The following is a 12,520-nucleotide window of genomic DNA, read 5'->3' as shown; positions in this document are numbered from 1 at the left end:
CCGCAAAAAAAGAGGATGAAAAATATAAAGAAAAAAACAACCAAACAAAGCCAAAAAGCAAACAGTGAAAGAGGAGAGAATAAAGATCCCAATTTACCTTTCTGAGCCTGACTAAATCCTGCATTCAGGGAAGATTTTCTTTGGAAACTGGTACTGTATACTCAGATTACTGAAAAACACACATACACATTTTGATGAGCTTCATCAGATTCTGCTTTGAGTCATTTCATACCATCTGATTAAAAAATATAAATATATTACTCACTGCTACTCAGATGAAATTTAAAATCTTTGGGCCCAGAACTCTTGTCTTGAGGGGCTGACACTGCTGCACCTGCTTGTTGTTTGCTTTCAATTGATGCTTATTACTTGAAACTGAGGAACTAGCTCACCTACGGCACTATTTTTCAGAATTCTATATCATCATGGCTTGGCTTCATGAAGGAAGATTTCAGAAGGTCTCTCCCCAGGCTTGCTGCCAGCGCACTGGTGGCTGAAAAGGCCAATGCAGGACAGGCAGTGCGGCTGCAAAAGGCACAGCAGAAAGTCTCCTGTGAGGGGACAGCCAAGGCACGGCTCTTTCTGCTCTGTCTTTTCTCCTCCAGACTGATCCCACTTGTGTTCTCAAAGGAGGCAGCAGCTCAGTTATGGATGGTGTCTCCATGTCTCCCGACTGGAGGCCAGAGTGGACACTGCTGGCAGTCAGTATGGCCACAGCTCAGGGATTGTTTCAGGGAGTCCTTGGATCTCCTCTCTGGGGCTCCTCTGTTGTGGCAGCCGGTGGCAAGTTCACCACAGAGCACAATCTTAGGGAGGAGGTGATCCTCCATCCTGGAGACGTGCCCTGCCCAGCACAGCTGTGTCCTCAGTATCATGGGCTCCATACTGGTGACCCCTGCCTGTTCAAGGAGAGGGACATTGGTCACGGGGTAAGTCCATGGATGTTTAGGATTGTACGGAGGCAGCACTGATGGAAGTGTTCAAGATGGTGGCAGTAGATAACCCATGATTCAGACCCATATAAAACAGTAGACAGTACAGTGGCTCTGTAGACACTGATCTTTGTACTTTTCTTCAGGTGTTTATTGCTCCAGACTCTTTTATGAAGTCTTCTGAATGCTCTGTATGCCTTTGCTAATCTGTTGTCTTTCTCTTTGTCGATCTTGGCATCCAAGGAAATAATGCATCCCAGAGAGCTTAGCTGCTGGACTGACTTAAGCTCTGATTCACCTATGGTGATGGAAGTGTTCCTGTGGTGCAGGCTGGTGAAGAACTTCTGTCTTCTTCAACTTGACTTCCAGCCCCAAAAGTTCTACAGCCTCTGCAAAGCAGGATGTTATGCACTGCAGAGCTACTCCTGTGTGAGGAACAAGGGCGGCATCGTCATCAAAGAACAACTCTGGGACATGGTGATTTAGGGTCTTGGTGTAGGGCTTCAGTCGCCTGAGGTCGAATAGGCTCCTATTGGTACCATATTGGATGTAAATGCCATTTTCTTCTCTGAGGTCTGCCATAGCCTTGTGGAGCACCATGCTGAAGAAGATTGTGAATGGAGTGGGAGCGAGAACACAGCCTTGGGAAGGATTCAGAGAGTGCATCACCATATCTGACTTGGCCCCACTGATCCTCATGTAGCAGGACAATCATTTTGAGGAATTTGGGGGAGCATCCTAATTGTTCCAAGATTTGCCACAGGCCCTTTCTACTCACAGTGTCAAAAGCTTTAGTGAGGTCAATGAATGTCACATAAAGACCCTTTTTTTCTGTTCCCTACATTTCTCTTGAAGTTGTCTGAGAACAAATACCATGTCTGTGGTGCTCCTATTGGCTCTGAAACTACATTGGCTTTCAAGTAGGATTTCCTCTGCTATACCAGGTACTAATCTATTCAAGTATTCTTGCAAGTGTTTTTCCAGAAATGGAGAGCAGAGTTACAACTCGGTAGTTGGAGCAGTTTGACTTTTCTCCTTTCTTCTTCACAGGGTGATGATGACTGTATCCCAGAGACCTGGTGGTAGTATGCCTTGTTCCCAACAACTTACAAGGAGCTCGTGAAATTTAGCATGGAGTGCTTGGCCTCCATGCTTCCAGACTTCAGATGGGATTTCATCCACCCCAGCTGCCTTGCCAGTTTTCAGCTGTTATATGGCCTTCAGAGTCTCTCCCAAAGTAGGGGATATGTCCAATTCAATTTTCACCAGTTGCTGTGTAATGTGTTGAATTGCTGAGCCCTGGACTACACGGCTGGTATTGAAGAGAGTCTCAAAGTGTTCAGACCTTTGGTTCAGGATGGAGGTTTTATCTGTGAGAAGCATTTGGATATCTATGCTGAGTAAGGGGCTTTGAACATAGTGTGTGGGTCCATACACTGCTTTCAGCACTTCATGTGCCCACTTCATGAGCCCTCTGTGGTCACCCATAACTGCGCATAGTTTAGTCTTTGCTGCTTGGTTGATCCACCACTTGCTCTGGATGTCTCAAATTTTCTGTTGGATGCAGAGTTACTGCATGCAAGATGAAAGGCTGCTTTTCTTAAGTGGCAAGATGGCTGAGCAGTGTGTGCTTGGTGAGTGGTTGTCTTTTTTGTCAACAATTCTTGGATCTCTTGGTTGTTTTCATCAAACCAATCTTTGCTTTTCTCTGATGAGAACCCTAGGGATTCTTCAGAGGACTGCAGGATGATATTTTTAATGTGTTGCCAAAGCGCTTCAGGAGAGGGATTTATGGGACGCTCTTAAGTCTTGCTTGAAAGTTTACCTGGAAGCTGTTTCTGACTGTATCTTTTTGAAGATCATTAACTTCGAGCCTCCTCCTTGGGATGCCACCTCTCTTAGGCTTAAAGTAGAGGGTAAGTTTACATTGCACAAGGCACTGGTCTGTATGACATTCAGTGCTGGGCGTTGCTCGGGTATGACGGACATCGCCAACATTTCTCTGGCACACTAAGACGTGGGTGTCAGTGCTTGGAGTGAGGATACATCCAGGTTGTCTTCAGGCTGTCTTTCTGTTGGAAGATAGTGTTGGTGATGGTGAGATGCTGCTCAGCACAAAACTCTAACAGGATATGGCTGTTGTGGAATGTTAGAGAGGTTTGGAGAATGTTGGAGAATATTCTTGAATATTCTCGAAGAGATAGGAGGTGCGACCCCTTTACTATGCCCAACCCCATGTTTGGGAGGCCAATTAGATCGGCCCATACTCTGGTGCTACCTGCACCAGGGATTCGCTGTGCTACAGGTAAACACACCGGGTGTCCAATAAAAAGTTATGTTGGTGGCGGGGGTGTGGTCACGGAAGCACTATATAAGCAAAAGTTGCTGCGCAATAAACCAGAAGTTCATTTATCAACCATATTGGTTGCACGCATTTTCTTTGCCACTCCCGCATATGGCCACTGCCTTAAGTTTCCAACACCATGCTTGCCTACTACTCCTTTCCAGGCTTCATAGTTCTTTCTTACACTGGTGTTGAAGTTATGATCTTATCATCTGAAGGAATCTTTTGGGTGAGATAGCAGAGGTTGGTGTAGAATTTTACTTTTTCTGCATGGTCAGACTGGAGGATTGGGACATAAATACTGAGGAGAACCATGTTACTTGTTGTGTAGTGGGAGGTATAAGGAAATAATGCAATTGGAATGACCTGTCAGCACATTTTCAAGTTTGGAGGCAATGGAGTTTTCAATCATGAAGCCAAGTTCTGAAAGGTGTCTTTCAGTTTTGGGTTTGCCTGACCGATAGGGTGTGTAGCCAGCACCATGTTCTTTAAAACTGCCTTCCTCATGAAGATGAGCTTCATGGAGAGCAGCAATGTCAATGTTAATTTGTGACAGTTCGTGGGCAGAGCAGAATGAAGCTCAGGACGCCCACTGTCCACTGTATCAAGCATGGTTCTGAGGTTCCAGCATGTGAGTGTCAATTTGAACACACCTTTAGAGGCAGGTGTATGCCTTTGTCTCTGTGTCTTTGTTCAACCACATCAGAAGATGTCCGTTGACTGTGGGTAGCCTGCTGGATGGATGTGGAGATGAGCTTTGGTTAAGCCACCTTTTCTAGGTCCCTCTCCATGTGGAGCAAGTGGTGCTCTCCTTGAAAAAGGCTGCTTGGTCACTCAGGATGCTGCCCAACAAGGCTGTCATCTCCTGGGTCAGTGTCAAGTGATGGATGTCTTGAGCCAGCTGCATACAGGGTTGGGTCTGCAGTTTCCAGTGCCCCTTTCCCTGCCCATTTGACCCCTGCCTGTCACTGCAGGGATTTACAAGTGTGGTTTTATCCCTTGGGACTGTGTTTATCCCTGTGGCTTTTTTAGGTGAGGCGCAGCATGCATGGAACTGGCCCCACCCTTTACTCCTAAGGTTTGTCTGCCAGGGTCCAGCAAGCTTGGATGCTGACAGCAAAGTCCTCAGGATGTAGGTTTAGTTAGAGTGTCCTTTTCTTAGACGGATAGCCTTACAGTGCTAAGCAAGCTCCATCTGCCCAGGTTTGGAGATAGAGTTGTCCAGCCTAGGATGGCTGCCTGAAGGCTGCTGAGCCCATCCTGCCCATGGACACACTTTGTCTGACCCTTCAGCTGTGACTTGTCTGGCATGGGAGACCCCACTGGAGGCAATGCCATCACCAGCATAGTTTGCAAACTCACAAGGGCATGCAAACTCCTCCCCTACAACAAGGGGGTGCCTGTGGAGGGAGCATTCTATATAGACAGTAGAGAAACTTATGCCTGAAAAAACGATCCAGGCATTTCTGAAGGAAAACCACCTTCCTTTTCTTTAGTGCAACGAACAATGATATCTATCCATTTAATACAAAACTGTAGTTTTCTACTGCTGATAAATTCCACCCAACAAACTTTCTTGTAATTTCTGAAGAACAAACAAGCAGTTCACCTGAAGTCACCTCAGATCTGGACAAAGGAGTTAATGATTATCAGTATTTTGTCTGAATGGCTTTGAAAATACAAAAATAACTAAACAACAGTAACACCAGAAGTATAATGGGGCAGAGGGTCTTTGGCCTTCAGTTATTAGCATTTAAAAAAAAATGGAACAAAAAGCTAAAATAGTGTGCATAAGGCAAGGCGCAAAAGGTGATAGAGAGATGTTTTAAAGTTTTTCCATTCTGATTTATGTTTCTGGCTGGTTGCCAAAGTTTAAATAGGACATCTGGATGAAAAGGATAAAGTTAAAAGTTCCTTGCTTTGTATTCTTTATTTAGAAAAGACGAAAAATGTTTAAAATAAGAAGGCAGCAGTAGAAACAATATTACCTACAGATACCAAGCCATAACCAGGTGTCCTAGGGCTACGTTTTTATAACAGTGTATTGAACAAGAAGATATAGGGTAAAGATTTTATTCAATTCATTTTTTTCCAGAGATTTTAAGGAGAAAGGTGTTACATTTATATATATGTTGCTGAGATCTAAAAAAAGAAAAACTAAAAAGTCCTTCAAATAGAAAAATGTGTCTGTCTCCTGTAGATGCTTCTTTCAGTGAGATAAAGTGTGGAAATATTGAATGATTTTAAAAGATTTCTTTATCTTAAGATGACTAATAGTCACCCAGTAACTTATACTTTAATATTGTCTGCAAAAATAAAATGGGGTTTGTGTCTAAGAAAAGGAGAACTAGAAATCAACTGTCAGAAGACATTTCCACATTCTGGGTTTTGAAAAACACACAATAGTGCAGCCAGTCAGACACAGCCATTAATCACATATCTTGAAATACAAAGAGGAGCTTCATAAAAACATACTAAATACCAACTGGAAAATAGCACAGTAGAAGCCAGAGACAGTAGAAACTCTCCTTGTTTTTAGAGTGTTTGGTACCGGAGGTCCTAAAGGATTCAGATCATTGGCTCTTCTTTTTAGCCAGGCTAAGAAAATTTTCCCTTGTGCCATGGGTTGCATTACAAGAAAACGATGAAAAGCTAAGTGAGAAGAGATTGTTTCAGTGTTAAGGACAATGTCCAGGTGAGTTACCAACTAGTTAGAAATGTACAACAGGGGACACAACTGTCTCACAGTAAATAAACAAAATTCTCTGCATAAATCCTATCTCTGTTCCACAGCTACTTACCTAAGCTACGTAAACTATAAACTCATAGATGTTCAACATTTGCTTCTTTCACATAAAAATTATCAATCATGAGTACTGTTCACAGAGAGGGACTGTAGCATAAGAGGGCCAATGACCATCTTTGGCCATAATGACCACTGAAGAGTATTAAACATCCACTACATATCTGCCTAATGACAGGGAAAATGGGACCTTTTGCATAGATCTAGCAGAGAACACAGGCACCCCATTCAGCTGTCAAGTGAAGAAAACGTTACAGTCTGGATGACACTATTCCTTGGAAGCTCTGCCCTTGACAGCTTACATACTAGTATGTATCACTTAGATACCTGCAGTCAAGGACTAGGAGGTATAGGGAAGAAAATATTGAGAAAGCTTTTCATGTTTCTAGCAAGTATGAGAAGGTTTTGGTTTATGTCCACTCAGATGCTCAGCACCAACACAATACAGATAATGCTGGCACCACAAGAACTTGATTCTGTATGTTCATTTTTACCACCCTGGTAATCCCATAAGTCCATGCTAAAATAGTTATGTAGGGTTTTTGGTTGTCTGGTGGTTAGGTTTTTTGGTTTTGTTTGGGATTTACTGGGTGGTTGAGTTGTCTCTTTACGTAGGGGAGGGTGGGCAGGGGAGGGAAGGTGTATGATGGCTTTTCATTGTTTTAAATATGTATGCTTTTGGGAGGTGTTTACACAGGGATCCAAGGGAGCTTCTTTATTGGCTGCCCATACTGGTCAATGTGCATGAATAAATATGAATATCATACCAATAGTTCTTCTGGCTCTGTGAGGCTAGCTTAAGCTTAAGCAAATTGCCATTAAAGAGCCTTTGAAGAAGGCATCTTTGTAGTTGTTTTTTTTTTGGGTACCTTTCTTATATATAAAGAAATTTTAGATGTTGTAGAGAGACAGAGGCATTTTTTTATTTTATCAGGCTGTAGACTAAGTTCCTTTAGGTACAAAAATTCCTTTCTGTTGATTTCCTGGGTTGCACCCCAGATACTATCAGCTTAGACAGCTTTTAAAATCCCTTCGTATTTTACTGGTTGTGATCCTTAGGATCTCAGATTCCCTGCGATACACAATATCATAGAAATTATGTATTGCTTGCACTAATTCAGATGCCAGATTCATTACATAAAACTTATACTTTTTCTCCTTTATGTCTACCTTTTAGTTTCAATGATAATCTGAGCAACATCAATGCTGGGCAATGTGATTCTGTAAGTATGTGTACCTTTTTATGAAGAAATCTTAGTTGCACAGTTGAAAAAAAACAGATGAAGTTACTAAGAAATTTGAAAGATATTTTGTTTGCATTTCAGGTGTTGGTTTTTTTTAACTTCTTTATATAGAGACAAGTAGTGGACGTCAAACCATTCCAGGTTGTTTGGAGAATAAAAGTTCATTCAGCTTAGATACAAGTTCTGCTAGAAAGAAATATCAAGTAAGTAGAGAAATGTGGTTTTGAGATCCATAAAATATTTTGAATTTGGTCGCTGTTTTATATTTAAGGAATTTGGTGTAAATCCTTCATTTCAACTGGACACAATGACTTGAATATATATGTATATATGGCTCTCAGTATTGCAGCATCTGAAAAGCAGTATACAGCATTTGATTTTTATGATTTGTTTAGTTAGTCTGTTCAATGATTGTGTCTTGCTGCTCAATGTAAATGTGAAATTCGTTATTCTACTTTTAAACATTTACCAGACTATCTTAAAATGAAGTGAACTTTCCTCTCCTGTAAATGATTGTGCAAGTGGTGGTAATATGATTCCAAGATTTCTAATCTTTATTCATTCTGTTGCAGAAGTAATATGCTGGACATCTTCCCCAGAAGTTGAAGCAAATTCAGCTAAGAGTTCCTTCCTGGATTTCTGACTGGTTGATTTTATACAACAGCTGTAAGTCTCCCTAATCTTTAGCTGTCAAAGGGCAGTACTTCAAGAAGAATCTAAAATTGTCTCACACATTGCTTGGTAACTCAGACTGCATCACCAACTGAAAAAGTTTTAAACATTTTCCACTGGTATTACGAAAACATCAACTACACAAAAATGTGTCTTTTTTTTCCCTAGAGCAGTTAATGCCAATAGGCAGAAAAAAATCTTAAAACAGTTCACAACCTCCTGTCTCTTTATATTTGAGAGTTTCTCTGTATTGACCACTTTCTACACAGTGTTTCCTACATACAGAGGAAGTAGGTACTAATATTTAGTTTGAATGAAAACAAATTAGGATTTAGAGGGATTACAATCAGATACTTGGTATGGATGTATTTCTAGAACTGGGAGGTACACAAATTCCCCGCTGAAGAAATTCCATTTCAGCACTTTTTCTCCCATAATCTCTTGTATACAGTTTTTTCAGGTATGGAAATTCAGGCAAGGAAATTTAAGTCTTCAGAAACTCACTGAAATATTCCTATACAATATTTCACATGTATTAGCAATATTCTCACACTGTGTTCTCTGGGAAATATTGTTGCAAATATAAAGGTACTGAGGTAATTGGCCCAACTTGTACACTTGGTATGAACTCTACAATATTTAGTTTATTTCATTTCAAATAATCTTTGAGGACAAACAGAAATTTTTTTATTGCGACTTTCTCTGTTGGACTTGAAAAATGAAGATCTTTCCTTCTGACCAGCTAAAACTGTAAAACTAAGTAAAAAACATAGAACTCAACTTGTATGGTTTAAGGCAATTTCCTAATCACCAGAATATATAGGTGAGCCTAAAAGCCCAGATGTGACAATAGTAACTTAAAGAAAAAAAACGTGATATGCCTGCAGAGAAAACTGGAAAAATTAGATGAGGTAAATATATTTGCAAGGAGGGGAATGACACCTGGGGTCAGAATTACAAGAAGAAAGTTGTCTTAGAGCAGGTATCATAAATATAAATGTATAGACCTGATAAGCTTCTAGCTAACACAGAGTGCCAGGGCAACAGCTGCTTTGAAGGAAGTCCTTTGAACACCATGTGAAAAAAAAAAAATAAATAAAAAATAGCATGATGAGGTAGGAAGAAGACTCTGGATGGAGGCTTAGAAGCAGTTCAACTTTTTGAATGAAGAGAGGGCTGAGGAATTAGAAAACAAGATGTTTATGGCTCACAGCCAGACCACAAAATCCTTGAAACCTAAAAGCGGCTCTTGTTGCTCTCGGTAGTGAGAGACCACAAGTGTCTCTTTTAGACTTATCCAAGTCCAGTTAAGAGGTAATTAGGTTAATTAATTAGCTTAATTAATTGCCTCTTGACTGGCAAGATTTTCAGTAAAATGAGAAATAGCTCAAGTTAATTCAGAGCAGTGATGTAATTTGACAAGCTCTACAGAGTCTTGGGTCTCACCTCAGTTAAGTTTATTAATAGTACCTAGTGCCTCATGCCTACACTGATCCCTCTAACTACCTCTAAAACACAAATATACACCTCTTGGTATCAGATTTTAATTTTCTTCTGTTACATTTTTTCTCACCAGGCCTCTCAGGCCATAGATAGAAAACAATATATCCTAAACATATATATATATATGTTTAAGAAGAATTCTTCTACAGTAACATGTGTTATTGTACACAGTCAGGTCTAGAAATGAGTTTACTGAAATATTTTACTATTTTGTATAGATATATCTACCTGATAAATTCTTGATTAAACTTCCTTCCTTTAGTCCTTTAGTTATTAGTATTGTTATAATTTCACCAATCTTGTTTCTACACTATGGATAATTTTAATGCTGTCCTTAATCATGATTTCTGTGATAAGATGTTAAATTAATGTTTTCAGAACCAAATATGCTGAGATTCAAGAGAAAGCTCAAACTAATTATGCATTTTTATCAATGTAGTTTTACATGTCCTGCACACTTGAAGTATGTTAAAACAAATGTCAAGGTCAGGTTTTTGCAGAGAAAAAGAGAAGAAACAACTTGTAATGGAGAAGGCTGTGTGAAGTCTTACCTTCTGTCAGCTTGATCAGGGATACTTACCAGGAGTAGGGGCAAGAATTGGTGGATCTCTGCTTACACCATTAAGACTACATTAAATAGTTTCTGTATTTCTGGGTAACAAAACATTGACCCCAGTATGCATTCTGTCACCTGCACATACCTGTAACTATCCAATATGAAAACTAGGTACACCTGAGTCTCAATCATCATAGGGGATTTCTGGGCACACACAGGCAGAAACTGCAAATTTTCTGGCTATGAGAAGACATAGATACCTCTTTAAACTTTAGTAAAAACCAACAAAGAGCACGTCCTGCCTGGATCTGGTCCTCAACCATTGGAGGGAACTCTTGGGTACCTTCTTAATATTTATCACATTTTAATAGTCTAAGATGCCTCTTACAAGACTGTAACAGAGCCCAGCCTGTGTGTGAAGTCATACATAAAATATCAGTTGCAATATAAAGGCTTATATATATATATATGTATGAAATACATCTTTTAAATGATAGAAAAATTCCTCTTTCTTCACCAATCCTTCCTAAGGGGTATAAGTATCATTAGTGTCATAGCAGAGCGTGAACTCCATCCTGCAGTAGCTGTCATAAAGGCAGTTTGACAACTCGTAGGTTTTCTTTGTTCTTGTGATAAAATCAATCTAGTATGCCACGTCAGATAGTCAGGTATTTGGGTCAAGTAATTGTCAATGTGCAAGTTTGATAGACCTGAAAGATGTATTGTAGATAGGCTTTGTAACACAGCTATAAAGTCTCACAAAATATTTCATACCTCTCGTTAGTCTTTACATTCTTCTTCAGAAATACTGGACTAAATTTCCCATGCAGATTTCTGAAGCAGACCTGTATTTCTACCACCACATTCCAAGCTTGCATTTACTACCCAAAAGCTGCATACAGATCACTAACTGTGAAAATAGTCAGATACCTGCAAGCTAGGTGTCAATTTTAATCTGCTTCATGCCATGAAAGGAAGAATATAAGAGAAAAAAGAAGTTCCCAATTTGTATAGCTTTAATTATTTCCCCCTACTGGTACATGTGTATGTGTATATCTGTGTGTGTAAACCTTCTCACTAAGGAGTTCTACTTTAGTTAAAGTTAATTCCTAGTAAGAGCTTTGTGTATGAACTGATTTTCCTTGTTTCTTAGGCTAGTAGAAGAGTACCTGAATGGCAGATCAAAGATCTGAAAGCTTTATTTTCATTAATTAGTTTTAATAAATTTTTCCTCTAATACAGATAGTCTTGCCAAAAAAGGTCTTTGTAGATTTCTACACGATTCATATTCTAAAGTATGTTGTCTTGTTTCTCATGCAACGCAGATGGAGCCCAGTGCTTTGCTTCTTCCCAAAATAGAAAATAATTTCAAGTTTTGAATGTATTTTTCCCAAATCCTGCCTAGTCTATGAATTTTTAGTGTAATGGTCCTCAATATCTTCTGGAAAGCAGATATTACAAAAATTAGCAACATTATTCTACAAAACTACAATATCCTTTTTTCACTTATCTTTGCAAGAGACTTACAAGACTTATTTTAGATTTTAGGGTTTGTTAACCTAGACAGATATGTACAAAAACAACCTTTTTTCTCCTGTTGCCTTTTTGCACCATGGAAACAGGGCAGTGTTACTAAGTTTTCAGAAGGGACTACTTTCTAAAATATTATGTATGTGAACTAATTTTATTTGAATGTTAAAACCTGTAAAATTGGCATGATGTATTCTTTTGTTTTGTAGTTCTTGGAGAACTATATGCTCTTGGAGCAGGATGCCTAACTCCTTCCCATACAGGGGTAGCAGAGGCTATGCAAGACTCACTGAATCATGTAAGCCAATGATCAGTACCATAGTCTCACTTAAAATGCAAAAATAAACTGGGAAGAGATAAATATGTATGTATAATTTTTTTTCTGCTTCCTTTCTTCAGTTCTGCGGTAGTCATGAAGAAACACACATTGTTAGTTCTTTATGTGTCTTGTATATTTTGTCAGTAGATATCTTCAGCTGTTATAAACACAGAACATTCTGGTACTTAAAAGTGACATGACCTTTCCAATGTCATCTGCCTTGTTTAGGGTGAGGCTAGGAACGTGAAACTGACCATAATTTATTATAAACTAAATTTGACTCCTGTTTTCCTGTTCATCCATTAGTATAAAATATTAATTATGATATGTGCTGACAACAAGAGAAAACATTACATAACAAACAATTTAGTTAATAACTTCTATGTTTTTTAATACATCTGTAACAGTAGCCCTCTACTTCTCATTCTAATGGGTGATGTTCATTTTTGGTGAGGCAATTGTCACAGCACTTTGGTGTATCAATTTTGAGAAGAGAACTGAGCATAGTAATCTGAAAAGTTTCACACAGTGCAAACTGTTTTTTCTTCTTAATAGGAAGGCAAGATAAGTCTGGCCTCATAAAGAAAAGTTTAATATGAAAATGGAGAAAAACAAGA

The sequence above is a fragment of the Heliangelus exortis genome, chromosome Z (assembly GCF_036169615.1).
Source record: "Heliangelus exortis chromosome Z, bHelExo1.hap1, whole genome shotgun sequence".
Classification (NCBI taxonomy): domain Eukaryota; kingdom Metazoa; phylum Chordata; class Aves; order Apodiformes; family Trochilidae; genus Heliangelus; species Heliangelus exortis.
This window is presented reverse-complemented; position numbering follows the sequence as displayed.